Raw genomic sequence first — 12,132 nt, forward strand, 5'->3', positions numbered from 1 at the left:
GTAGATTGCTTGAGTCCAGAAGCTTGAGACCAGAATAGGCAACATAGTAAGACCCTGTCTTTATGGAAAACAAACAAACAAACAACAGAAAAATGAAGTGGCATTCTGGTTTTCCTGATTCTTGGCTGTTCTAGGACAGAGACAAGATCCACATTACTGAATCTGCAAAGCAGACAGTGTCAGGTCCTGGACCTGGATGGTGATGGCTTTTCCAAGGTTTCAAAGTGTTGTACTGGCTCGAGCATAGAAAGTCAACACTAAGATAAAAGTATGCTAAATTGCAGGGTCTTTATTGCTGGTGGCTAAGGAGGACTCACGTCTCTCCAACCCGTGTCCCTGAAAGGAGGGTGCTAAGACCTTTTATACTGGTAAAAATTATCTTGGGAGTGAGGGTGAGGGGCGGGGGTGGGGGTGAGGGGCTCCAGACATTCCGAGGGCTAGTGGATTCTGCAAATCACCTTCTGGGCGGAAATGAGGTGAGGGTGAGGGGATTCCGGACACTCCAGTGGGTTTCTGGGCGAAGATGAGCGTGAGGGGCTCTGGACATTCCGAGGGCCAGGGGACTTTTTTACATTCTGATTGTTACTTAAGTGGTTCACAAAAGCCAAGATTAGCATTCATTTACACATTGTCTGGGTAGGGTGGGGATCACAGTCCTTTATTACTTATTCACATTTGGGTTATAGAGAGCAGTTTCAACAGAAAGCTGAGGTATGGTTGAGGTATGCAGTTTATGGGGCTTTTTACCATGTCACATTCCCCCCTTGTTTTATTTACAGGAATTAAATCATTGATTCCTCTAACTGGTTAGTATTGTTTGTTTGTTCTAAGGACTCATATTGAGACCTTAATATTATTAATTTTATGGAGTCTACCCCAGATTTTATGAACTTGAGCAGTTGGTTTAGGAGGCAGGGGCCAAACATGAGACCCAGTAAGAGTAGGGCCAGATGTCCCACCAGGCCGGTGAGGAGGGAAGTGAGCCAACGGGACCTGGAAAACATTTTTTGATACTAACTTTCCGAAGCTTCTCGAAGTTGTTTTCTGGTTTTGAGATTCTGTCTGACCAGGGAGAAGCTCTCTTGGATGAGGCCTGACCTATTAGCATAGATGCAACATTGTTTGTTAAGGGCGGCACATAACCCCCCTTGCTTTAAGAATAGTAAATCTAGTCTTTGCCTATTTTGGAGGACTATTTCAGCTAAAGACTCAACCTGATCAGTGAGTTGGGAAATGGAGTTTTCTAAGTGGCTTAGGTCAGTATCTATGTGCCGAGAGAGAGTTTTAAAATTTTGGTCCCTAGTTATTAGAGCTGATATTCTAACTACAGTGGAGCCAGCAGTGCCTTAATCCAACCAGTAGGGGGATGACGATAGGGACTCGCTTTTATCGAGCAGTAATAATATCCGATGGGGTCAGGAGGTTAAGTCCCTGTTGGCCATCATAAATGTCAACTCTGGGGAGGATGTGTACCAGGGTGCAGAGTATGGGAGTGGAGCTGCTGAACTGGTATGTGGAAATGCAGTTGGTGAGGCTAAAAGTGCGGGCTAACCAAGTGGTATCTGGGTCCTGATGGTAAAGGTTTTTACTATTACATGTTACATCGTGGGAGACATTACAATAGTGCCCATAGGGAGAACTTGCAAGGGTGTAATTTGGGGAGTGGTAGCAGTGCCTATACCTTTCTATGTCTCCCAGGGTTAAATGGAGTGTGGATTGGGAGCATGAAGAATCGGACAGGTTGGCAGATAATTGGGAAGCCAACCCGGCATAAAATGGTGGTTGTGCGTTTAGACAGAGCCAACAGTCTTTTCCTAAATTTGGGTTAGATTTGTTGAGGAGGTGGTGAGCCGAGGACAACAAGGTTAACAGGGTTGTGTCCTCTTCAAGCTGAGTTGGAGTTGTAGGGGAAGATTGTCAAGGGGGGGTATTGATTATCTGGATGAGGGGGCTTTGTATTTTTAAGGGGGCCTCTTGTTGTATGACCTGGGCAATGGGTCCTATAGGGCGTTTGGGTCTGGGCAGGGTTATACGCTGGATGGTAAAGATGTTTCCCATGTCCCACCCACTCATATATACTCTGAGAACCCAGATTCACCCTGTTGTCCATCTACCATCTGGGGTAGTTACAGTTATTCTGAGTGGGTTACAAGACCTAGTGTAGCATGAGGATGGGGGAGAGTCTTGGTTAAAAGAGATGAAGGAATCTATGTTTTTGGTATATCCTGATATAGTGGAGATAGTTTCACAGCCCCAACGGGGGCAAAAGAATTCATTTAAGTCTCCACAGTTCTATCTTTTTTGTGGGGTGGGTCCTAGGCACAGATATAACCCCATGGTCTGGAGTTGTTGCTCTACCCCTAAACTGCTGCGCCCTGCTACACCTCCACTTGTTCTGAAATTTAGGTTGGGGCCCAGGAGGGCACAGAGGTCTAGGGAGAAGGTAATGGGGTTCTTTGGAATGTATTCCAGGGTTAAATTGACTAGGGTGGCTCCCTTCCTGGTTACGGAACTAACATATCCTCCAGTGGAGCCCTCGGTGATGACCCATTGATAGTAGGTGGGTTCCAATCGGGGGTTTGCTATAGGGATTTATAGCACAGATTAGGGTGGTGAGGGTGGTGACCGCGAAGAGTGCACAAGTCTTAGCTTTAGTGAGTCGGGGGATGAGTGTTTGATGCTCCATTGTCTTTCTGGTGGGGCATTCTTGACGTGATGTGAATCTAGGCCGTTAGTCCGTCCATCTTGAGTGCAGTGGGTGTAGTCAGGATAACCGTGTAGGGTCACTTCTAACAGAGAGTGAGGCCGGAGGTGACGAATCTTTTAATAAGGACAGAGTCTCCAGGCTGGAAGGGGTGTGTTGGCTGCTCTGCAAGGTCCAATGGGGTGGGACGGGTGTCCTTAATGAGCTGGTATATCTGGGATTGAATAGATTGGAGCACCTATAAAGACTTAAGGAGTATATAGTTATGGACTTCAGCATGCATGGTATCCACGGGTCTGGGGAGTAAGGGAGGGGGCCTACCGAACATGATTTCAAAAGGGGAGAAACCTTTTTGATAGGGTGTGCATCGGACGTGGAGGAGGACAAAAGGAAGCAGGCTGACCCAGTTTTCACCGGTCTCTAGGATAAACTTTGGCAGGGTTTGTTTTTGAGGTCTGGTTCATTTGTTTGACTTGCCCTGAACTCTGGGGACGATAGGCACGGTGTAATTTCCAGGCTACACCAGGGCCTTCACTAGGCCCTGAGAAATTTGTGCAGTAGAGGCAGGCCCATTTTCTGACCTCAGCATTGGAGGGAGGCCAAACCAAGGAACAAGGTCCTGTAATAGTTTTTTTGTGACCACCAAAGCAGTCTCAGACCTAGTGGGGAAGGCCTCGACCCAACCAGAGAACGTATCTATAAACACCAGGAGGTATTTATAGCCATTTGCTGGGGGGTTTAAATCTACCTCCCAGTGCTCCCCAGGGCTAGCCCCTCTGAGTCTCACTCCTACCTGGCTAGACCTGTTCCTGCCCGGATTTACTCGGGCACATACATCACACTGAGAAGTAATTTCCTTGATAAGTTCATGTAAGAGGGGAATGCAGTATTTGGCTTTTAGCAGCTCAGTTAGTTTGGTCTGTCTTAAGTGAGTGGCCTGGTATATGTCTTTAACTAGAGCCCGTCCTAGAACCTCAAGGACTACAATCTTTGTGTCCAGTAGAATCTACCATCCTGTGGAATCTTGTATACCCCCTTGTTCTTTAGCAAAATTTTCTTCATCAGGTGAATAAGGCAAGCCTGACCCTCAGTGAAAGAAATATTTGCTTGAAGTTTGTGGAGTAAGTCCTGTCCTAGGAGTGGGTACGGACACTCTGGAATGACTAAGAAGGAGTGGGTGACAGTGCCGTTCCCCATATCAACGAATTGGTTGGTGGTCCAAGGGCTTGTCGTGGTTTTTCCTGTGGCCCCCCTGGATAATTGTTTTTTACTGGATAGTCATCCTAGAGGCTGAGTAAGGACTGAGTGGGCTGCCCTGGTGTCGACTAGGAAGCTGACAGGTGTGCCCCCAATTTTTAAAGTGACCTTGGGCTCCTGGGGGCTTAATAAATAAGAGCCCCGGCCCCGTCAATCCTGGCTTTCTAAATTGAGAATGGCACTCGGTGGCTTTCCCTGAGCTGTTTCTTGCCTTCTCCTCTCCGGGCACTCGTTCTTCCCGTGGCCTATCTGTCAGTAGTACCTACACTGGTTGCGTCTTAGCCTGGGGTGGGGACCCCAGAGGTTCCCTGTCCCCGCAGGATAACTCAGGTTTCCTGAAGAGTTGTGATTACTGCTTTAGTAACTCTCTTATCCTGTCTGGCTTCTGAAGTGTCCCTATTGTAAAAAACCTTTTAGGCAATTTCTAGCAATTGGGACAAATTCATTCTCTGAAATCCCTCTAACTTCTGTAACTTTTTTTAAATATCTGGGGCTGACTGGGAAACGAAAGCCAGATTGATGGCCCGCTGATTTTCTGGAGCCTCAGGGTCAATAGGAGTGTAGGTGCAATAAGCATCCTGTAGATGCTCAAGGAAGGCAGCCGGCGACTCCTGCGGGCCCTGAGTTACAGTTCCTACCTTGGAGAGGTTAGTGGGCTTTCGGGCCACTTCCCTAATCCCTTCTAGGAGGTACCGGTGAAAATTGTTCAAAGCCTGTAGACTTGCCAAGGTGTTTGGGTCCCACTGGGACCGGGTGGAAGAGAAAGTTTCATTAATTTTCTCCTGGTGGTCCTCCACTGAGCCTCCCCGTGTTCCAACTATGGCCTTATAGGCCTCCTGTCTAATTCTGCCCCTTTCTTCTGCAGTAAACAGTATTAGGAGTAATTGTTGACAATCATCCCAGGTGGGGCGGTGGGTTAGTAAGTTAGATTCTAGGAGCCCTGTGAGTGCCTGGTGCCTTTCAGAAAAGGGGGGTTGTTAAGCCTTCCAATTGTATAAGTCACTGGAGGAGAAGGGGATGTGGATGAAGAAAGGGCGGCCCCGGCTACCTCCTTCCTTCCATTGAGGGCGCCTCTCAAAGGGGTAATACCTGGGGTGGGTATGGAGCCCTGTTACGGGTGTGGAGTGGGGACAAGGGCTGGCTACCAATGCTGTCTGGAGAGGGGTGCTGAGACCTCTGTCCAGAGGGTCTAAAATAAGGGGGAGGTAATTCTAGATCCTCTTCTGGGGCGGGGAGAATGGCCGGTGCAGTAGGGGCCTTCTTTGGGCCGGCTAACATGACCTGAAGCCCAGCCTGTTAAATGCAGTGCTTTAGCCATGGGGGAGGCTGTTGGACTGAACCTAACCATTGGTCGATGTATGGAAACTGGTCAGGGTATCCAGGAGTTTCTGCAACCATTTTCCATACAGCCTGGGTAATTTTTGGGTCTTAGGTCCCAGTATCTGGCCACCCAACTCTAAAAGACGGCCATTCTAGCTCACACAAAGAGCGGTGTTTTCCAGGGGTTAATTTCACCCCATATTGGCCTGAAAACCTAACCTTGAAGTTGGCCATCATGCATTGGACGGGGGTACAAGGCCGGGAGCTAGAGGACCCCATTTGTGGTTTTTTTTTTTAAATGCCAAATTTCCCCTAAGAGATTTCACTAATGTAAAACTGGCTTTACTGAGGATTTAAACCAACAACCTTGCAGTTGCAAATGCTGCACCCTGAGGCTGTGTGGCCTGCCTGAAAGCTGGGTGGGGCTGGTGGCCAGCAGAAAAAAAAAAAAAAATTTGTGTCACTTTAAAACGAAGCTCCCAGCTGCTGGGTTGGCTGCGAGTTCCCCACCCCTGCGGCTTTTTTTGTTGTTGTTGTTGCCTTGACACAGGGACCCTATAAAGCATTAAATTCCTCTCCTTATTTTTCTTATTTTTTTCTCTCTCTCTCCTACTTTTTCCACTCTCTTCTCTGTCTTCTGATAGTGACACGGGTCTTGTGGTTTTTGTAGTATTTCTAGTTTTGGCAGGCGTTATATTCATGTTTTGCCTTTTCTAGCACTGGTTTTAAAAGTGCTTCTACAGCTAAATCTTGTAAGGAAAGTATAATTAATTTAATGGGTCTGTCTTTTGTACGGGCCAGGGAATAGGTGGAAGGGGCCAAGAGTGCAGATAGGATTCCCTTAAGAAGCCCCAGAGGGGCCGGTAATAGGCCTTGTATAGGCTTAGTGCCACTCGGGCGTGGTCTTCTCTTAAATGACACCTGATACCTAGTGACCTTGGGAAAGTTGGAAAATGGCAAAACAAATGAACTAGGAGGTCTACAGGGTGTGAATTTTGAATCCATTATAGCATACAGAGTTGACAAGAGATTTGTTAGTCTGTTCTTATTAAGCCATGACACCCTACCTCCCAGCAGTCAGGGTGGTGTCAAAAAACTCAATAGGGGTGGGCTTCAGAGCACTGGCTATAACAACACTTAATATCTTTTTGAAAGAACAGACAATTATCTTGTTTCTACCCCCAACGGTCAAGAAGAGTTGGCACCTTTTTGTCCAGGAATTTATTTCCCAGGACAGAGAAAAAACTACACCCGAGACATCTCGGGCAGAATTCCCTTTTGGACATCAGCTAATGAAGGGAAAAGGAAATTATACCCAACATGGGCAGAAATACTCCTGTCCTGGGTGGGTGGGGGTGGCTGAGAGAACTTACAGGCCACAATGATTATAATAAGGAAGAAAACAGAGATAGGGCTAAAGCTATTTGTCACATGGCAGAGTCAAAAGAAGTGAGGTCTCAGTAGTAGAATAATAGGAGAAGGAGGGAAAACAGTGTTACTTCTAGGGCCATAAATTCAGTAAAGGTCCCCTGCAGCCAGTGGTCTGTTACCCACTGTAGAATATCTTCCACTCCAAGGGAAGCAGGCCTAAACTTCTGTATATTGGCCGACAGGAGTCTAACAAAACTGGTGAATCTACAATAAAGACAAAACCACATACAGGATTGACAGACAAAGGATGGGTGCCCCCCAGATGGGAGACCAGACTGACGCCTGCCAGGCCACGTCCCCAGAGGGATGTTTCAGAGCGTCTTGGCTAAGGTATACCCGTATAAACCCCGGGCCTGATCACTCCAGAATTTTTAGTCCTGAGGTGAATCACCGTTATGCCTTATGACGTCCCCGTGGAACTGCGGGTGAAGGCCCACACAAGCCCCGTAGCCTTGCAGCCATGGGACTACATATATACACATTCACTCTCTCACTCAACTGAGGTTATGGAAAACAAACAAAAACTAAATTACCCGAGCCTCCAGTCAGGTAACCTGAGCCTCCAGTGACGTCTCATGGTAGGCTTGCCTGGTCAGAGTTGCAGTGACTGCGTCTGGTCCCCCGACTCAGGCCCCCTGATGGACCGGTCCCCAGACCTGACTTACCTCTGGAGGTTCCCAGGACCCTAAGGAATTTCAGGTGAATATCGCTGGGTAGTTGCTTATCCTCCACGGGGCTGGAACTCTGGGGCCCTGGAACAGTTCAGGGGGCGCCTCCCCTAGAGGTCCCTGAGGTGGGGAGCGGCTGCCCGGGTGAGACTCTGAGATGGCTTTTGTCTGGTGATGGACAAAGATAAATCTCGGTGGAACCTCCAAAATGTTGTACGGGCCCGAGCATAGAAAGTCAACACTAAGATAAAAGTATGCCAAATTGCTGGGTCTTTATTGCTGGCGGCCACGGAGGACTCATGTCTCTCCAAACTGTGGCCCCGAAAGGAGGGTGCCAAGACCTTTTATACCCGTAAAAATTACCTTGGGAGTGAGGGTGAGGGGCAGGGGTGGGGGTGAGGGGATCCAGACATTCCGAGGGCCAGGGGACTATTTGACATTCTGATTGTTACTTAAGTGGTTCACAAAAGCTAAGATTAGCATTCATTTACACATTGTCTGGGTAGGGTGGGGATCACAGTCCTTTATTACTTACTCACATTTGGGTTATAGAGAGCAGTTTTAACAGAAAGCCGAGGTATGGTTGAGGTATGCAGTTTATGGGGCTTTTTACCATGTCACAAAAGTGGCAGATATTCCAACGCCATTGGAGACGTGCCTGCATGACAATCTGGCTTTCTGTAGGCAGCACTCTGAGCTTTGCTGTATTTCACACTGATTTTCCATTTACAATCACATCATGCAGTGATTATAATTTAGAGGGTCACATTTCTGTAGGAATCATGCTGGTCTTTGTTTCAATCTTCTTGGCCTTTTTTTTTTTTTTTTTTTTTCTGAGACAGAGTTTTACTCTGTTGCCCAAGCTGGAGTGCAGTGGCATAATCTCAGCTCATTGCATCCTCCGCCTCCCAAATTCAAGTGATTCTCCTGCCTCAGCCTCCCAAGTAGCTGGGACTACAGGCATGCACCACCACACCCAGCTAATTTTTATATTTTTAGTAGAGACAGGGTTTCACTACGTTGGCCAGGCTGGTCCCAAACTCCTGACCTTAGGTGATCCACCACCTCGGCTTCCCAAAGTGCTGGGATTACAGGCGTGAGCCACCATGCCTGACCTCTTCTTCGCTTTTATACTGCTTTGATGGTTTCATTACCCCATTCAGAAACTCATAATGGCTTCCTGTTGTCTATGGTCAAACTTCAGACCTCAAACTCTGGCATCCTGTGACATAATAAAAGCCCCATAAAACTGCATACCTCAACCATACCTCTGCTTTCTGTTGAAACTGCTCTCTGTAACCCTAATATGACAGGTAAGCAGTCCAAACCCACACCATGTTGGCCCCTGTGACTTGTAATAAGTAATTAAGGTCTGTGATTTCTACCCTACCCAGACAATGTATAAACAAATGCTAATCTTGACTTTTGTGAACCACTTAAGTAACAATCAGAATGTCAAAAAGTCCCCTGGCCCTCGGAGAGTCTGGAGCCCCTCACCCTCATCTTCACCCAGGAATCCACTGGAAGGTCCAGAGCCCCACACCCTCATCTCCGCCCAGGAGGTGATTAACAGAATCCACTAGCCCTCAGAACCTCTGAAGCCTCTCATCCCGACCCCTGCCCCTCACCCTCACTCCCGAGGGTTTTACAGGTATAAAAGGTCTTGATACCCTCTTTTCTGGGCCACGGGTTGGAGAGACACGAGTCCTCCGTGGCCACTGGCAATAAAGACCCTGCAATTTGGCATACTGTTGTCTTGGTGTTGACTTTCCATGCTCGGGCCAGTACAACAATTCCAAGCTTTCCACATCATGGTTTCCCTTTTCAGCTGTATTTCCCAATACTCTTATACCACTACCAAAGTGCAACATTTGCTTTTCCATTTCATTAAGAAAAAATCTGGCTGTTGATCATTATATTCTCTCTACCTGAAGGAATCTGTCCTATGGCTCTGTCTACCAGAATCTTACTCATCATTCGGCACTCCATTCAGATTCCAATTCTTCAGTGAAGCCTACCTAATGTCCTTCTCCAGAAATATTTGCTTTATCTTCTGAAATCTCTGCCACTGAGAGCATCTGTTCCATTATGACTTGCAGAAGAATTAGTTTGTCACTTTACTCATCTTCCAAAGTCAATTGTGCACTCTTTTAGGACTGGACTATGTCTTACCACATATGTTTCTTTCTGCATCACTGAATATTGAGCCTTGAATGATTTTGGCTCCAAGAGGAATAGATGTCATCAGAGTCAAGGAATAAACAAATTAGTAAACCACTCACAATAGATACACTATCTGTCAAAATAGAAGAAAAATAGTTTTTTTAAAAAGGCAAATGATATCTGGAAGTTTCACTAGATCTTCAGGATTGGGGTGTCCTTGGATTGAAAGGACCACACACATCACAATTCTTTAGCAGCACAACTTATAAACCTCGATTGTGACACGTAGATCTATAGTATTGGAGAATATCATGCTTAAGCATTATGGTCTAATGGTAATCTGTGGGTGAGAGAGAAACTTTCTCCATCCTTTTACATATCCTTTCTCATGTAGACTCAGTAGTGGGTGGGGGTGTCTTCAGAAGAGTAGGAAGAACAGAAGTCTTAAGAATCCAAAGTCCTGGTTTCTTTAGTTTTGAATCTGCCTCAAACTAGCTGGTGACCTTGGGCTAGTGATTTATTCTCTCTGGGCCTTTGTTTCCTCATTTAAAAGCTGGGCCATAACAATGTTTCATATGATTGCTGACAAGTACAATTAATGTATAAACACCTTGGATGTAAAGGAGAGGAAGTTGGGGATAGAAGCCAGTGGTGAGGGCAGAGAGAAAGGGATTAATAAGAAGGTAAGAAAGACAATGGTACAACAGAAGCAGAAATTGGCTGAGAGGCACTGGAGGTGGAGGGACTCTAATTCAGCAGAAAGGCATCAGGGAGTCCTTCTGAAAGTGTTTCTCAGGGCTGTAGCAGAGACAGCTATTTGCCTACCAAAGCACCAAAGCTTTCATTCTCCTTTCGTCTTCACTATCAGATGCCCATATTGTTAGGGTTAGCCACCTTGGGAAGAGCAAGGGTTCTCAAGCCTGGATCTAGGGCCTAGGAAAGCACTTGCATTTTCTAGGCATTCTGCAGACCTTGGAGTATCAGTGCTGTTGAAAAAGCCTTGTGAACTTCCTTGTGAAAAATTAGTTTGGAACAGAGTTTCAACAACAGCATGAGGCTGGGGCCTCTTTAGCTTGAGATACTAAAAGATCTCTTTTTACCTATTATCTCCTGGGGAAATATTTTCCCTCCTTCCTCTTTCCCTCCCCTTCCCTGCCCCTCCTCTTCCCTTCCCTTCCTTCCTTATACAGTCAAGTAGTCAGTGTTAAGTAGCAGATAGCAATGCTAAGATGTTCTAAAAGATCTATCATAAAAAGAATTGAGTGTATCAGGGAGCCCAGGCTAGCACATTTTAATCTACACTCTCACCTGTCCTCATTGCTGCTGCAGCCTCTTCCTCCTCTTTTTCATTCCGATTATGAATTTTCACCATGCTGTTTATCCCAAATGAAGAAAGATTTTTAAACACCCAGGTACAGTCTCATCCCTGTGGTCCTGCTTTGTACCAGCCTGGCCCGGAACAGGGCAGAACATTTTCTCCTCATTATCACCTCATCACTCAGTTCCCCTTGTCTGAGTCAGGTCAGGAGGTGGGGCTCAGAGCTTAAGCGCAGGAGCTGAAGTGCTAATGAGGAGAAAATGTTCAAGCATGAACCCTGCCCTCTCATTCAGGCCCCATGGAAAATGGTAACACCGTGAGCTCATCTTTCTTCTTACTCCTAAGTTCAAATGGATTTTAATGCAGCTTTTTCCTGGAGTAAGTAGAATGTAGAGTGCTTTAGTTTTAAGCTATAAATTGTCTGTTCCAGGGAAAAGAAAATTAATCAAATATTAGATTGATGCAGAAGGTTATTTTCTCTCTACCAAAAGAAAGACATCATTTATGTGGGGGAGGGAAATATTTTAGAGAACAAGGCAGAGCATTCAATCTGGTATATAAACCAAGTTTCTGTTAAACAACATTGGTGGGACACCTGCTATGTGACAAGCTTTAGGCTAATGATAAGAATATTTATACAAATAAATATTTAACACAAGAACCATCAGCTTGGAGCCTTTGTGATGGTTTTACTCTTTGTGGACTAACCTGAACCCCTTTTCCCAGGTGCCTTTTCTGGGACACTTCTGGGTTAGGAGTGACTGCAAGAGAAATCTGCCCGAGATTTGGAAGGTGAGACAGAACCTCAGCAGGTCTGCTCTGGAGGTAGGGTAGGGGACCAGGCGCTGCTGCAGCGTATGCACTCCTGACTGATCTGCCACTCACCTTGTCAGCATGGGGCAGCAGCGAAGCTGCAGGTCCTCGGAATCCCACACAATCTCCTCTTTCAGTCTCCTGAACCAGACACAGGTATGTCTTTGTGGCAAGGGAACCTGCATCTTTGAGGTAGAGGTGATGAGAGACAGGTGGGTTGCAGTTTGCCCAGTGGGTTCAGGTTTATGAATTCTATGTTTCCTCTATGTCCTCACTTCGCATCCTGACCACTGGCCCTGCTGACCCACCGCCACTGCCCAGGCTCTACCAGCTCCTCTTGGTGACTCTTCTCTGATGTCGCAGATATTCCCTTCAGGACTTCCACTTCACTGGTTTCTCCCACAGCTGTGCAAGGTGTAATCTATATAATAAATCCCTTGTTCACATCACTCATATGG

At 46.5% G+C, this 12,132-nt stretch overlaps 1 long non-coding RNA gene across 1 annotated transcript; it reads right to left on the reverse strand.

Annotated features, from left to right (window-relative positions):
• Positions 1 to 301: 301 nt before the first annotated feature.
• Positions 302 to 11,004, reverse strand: LOC128932122 (uncharacterized). The gene is made up of 3 exons (XR_008481570.2): positions 10,852 to 11,004; positions 7,378 to 7,548; positions 302 to 2,951 (listed from the first exon to the last, which is right to left on the reverse strand). It is a non-coding gene; the product is annotated as an uncharacterized LOC128932122 (long non-coding RNA).
• Positions 11,005 to 12,132: the final 1,128 nt, after the last annotated feature.

The sequence above is a fragment of the Callithrix jacchus genome, chromosome 1 (genome assembly GCF_049354715.1).
Source record: "Callithrix jacchus isolate 240 chromosome 1, calJac240_pri, whole genome shotgun sequence".
Lineage (NCBI taxonomy): Eukaryota > Metazoa > Chordata > Mammalia > Primates > Cebidae > Callithrix > Callithrix jacchus.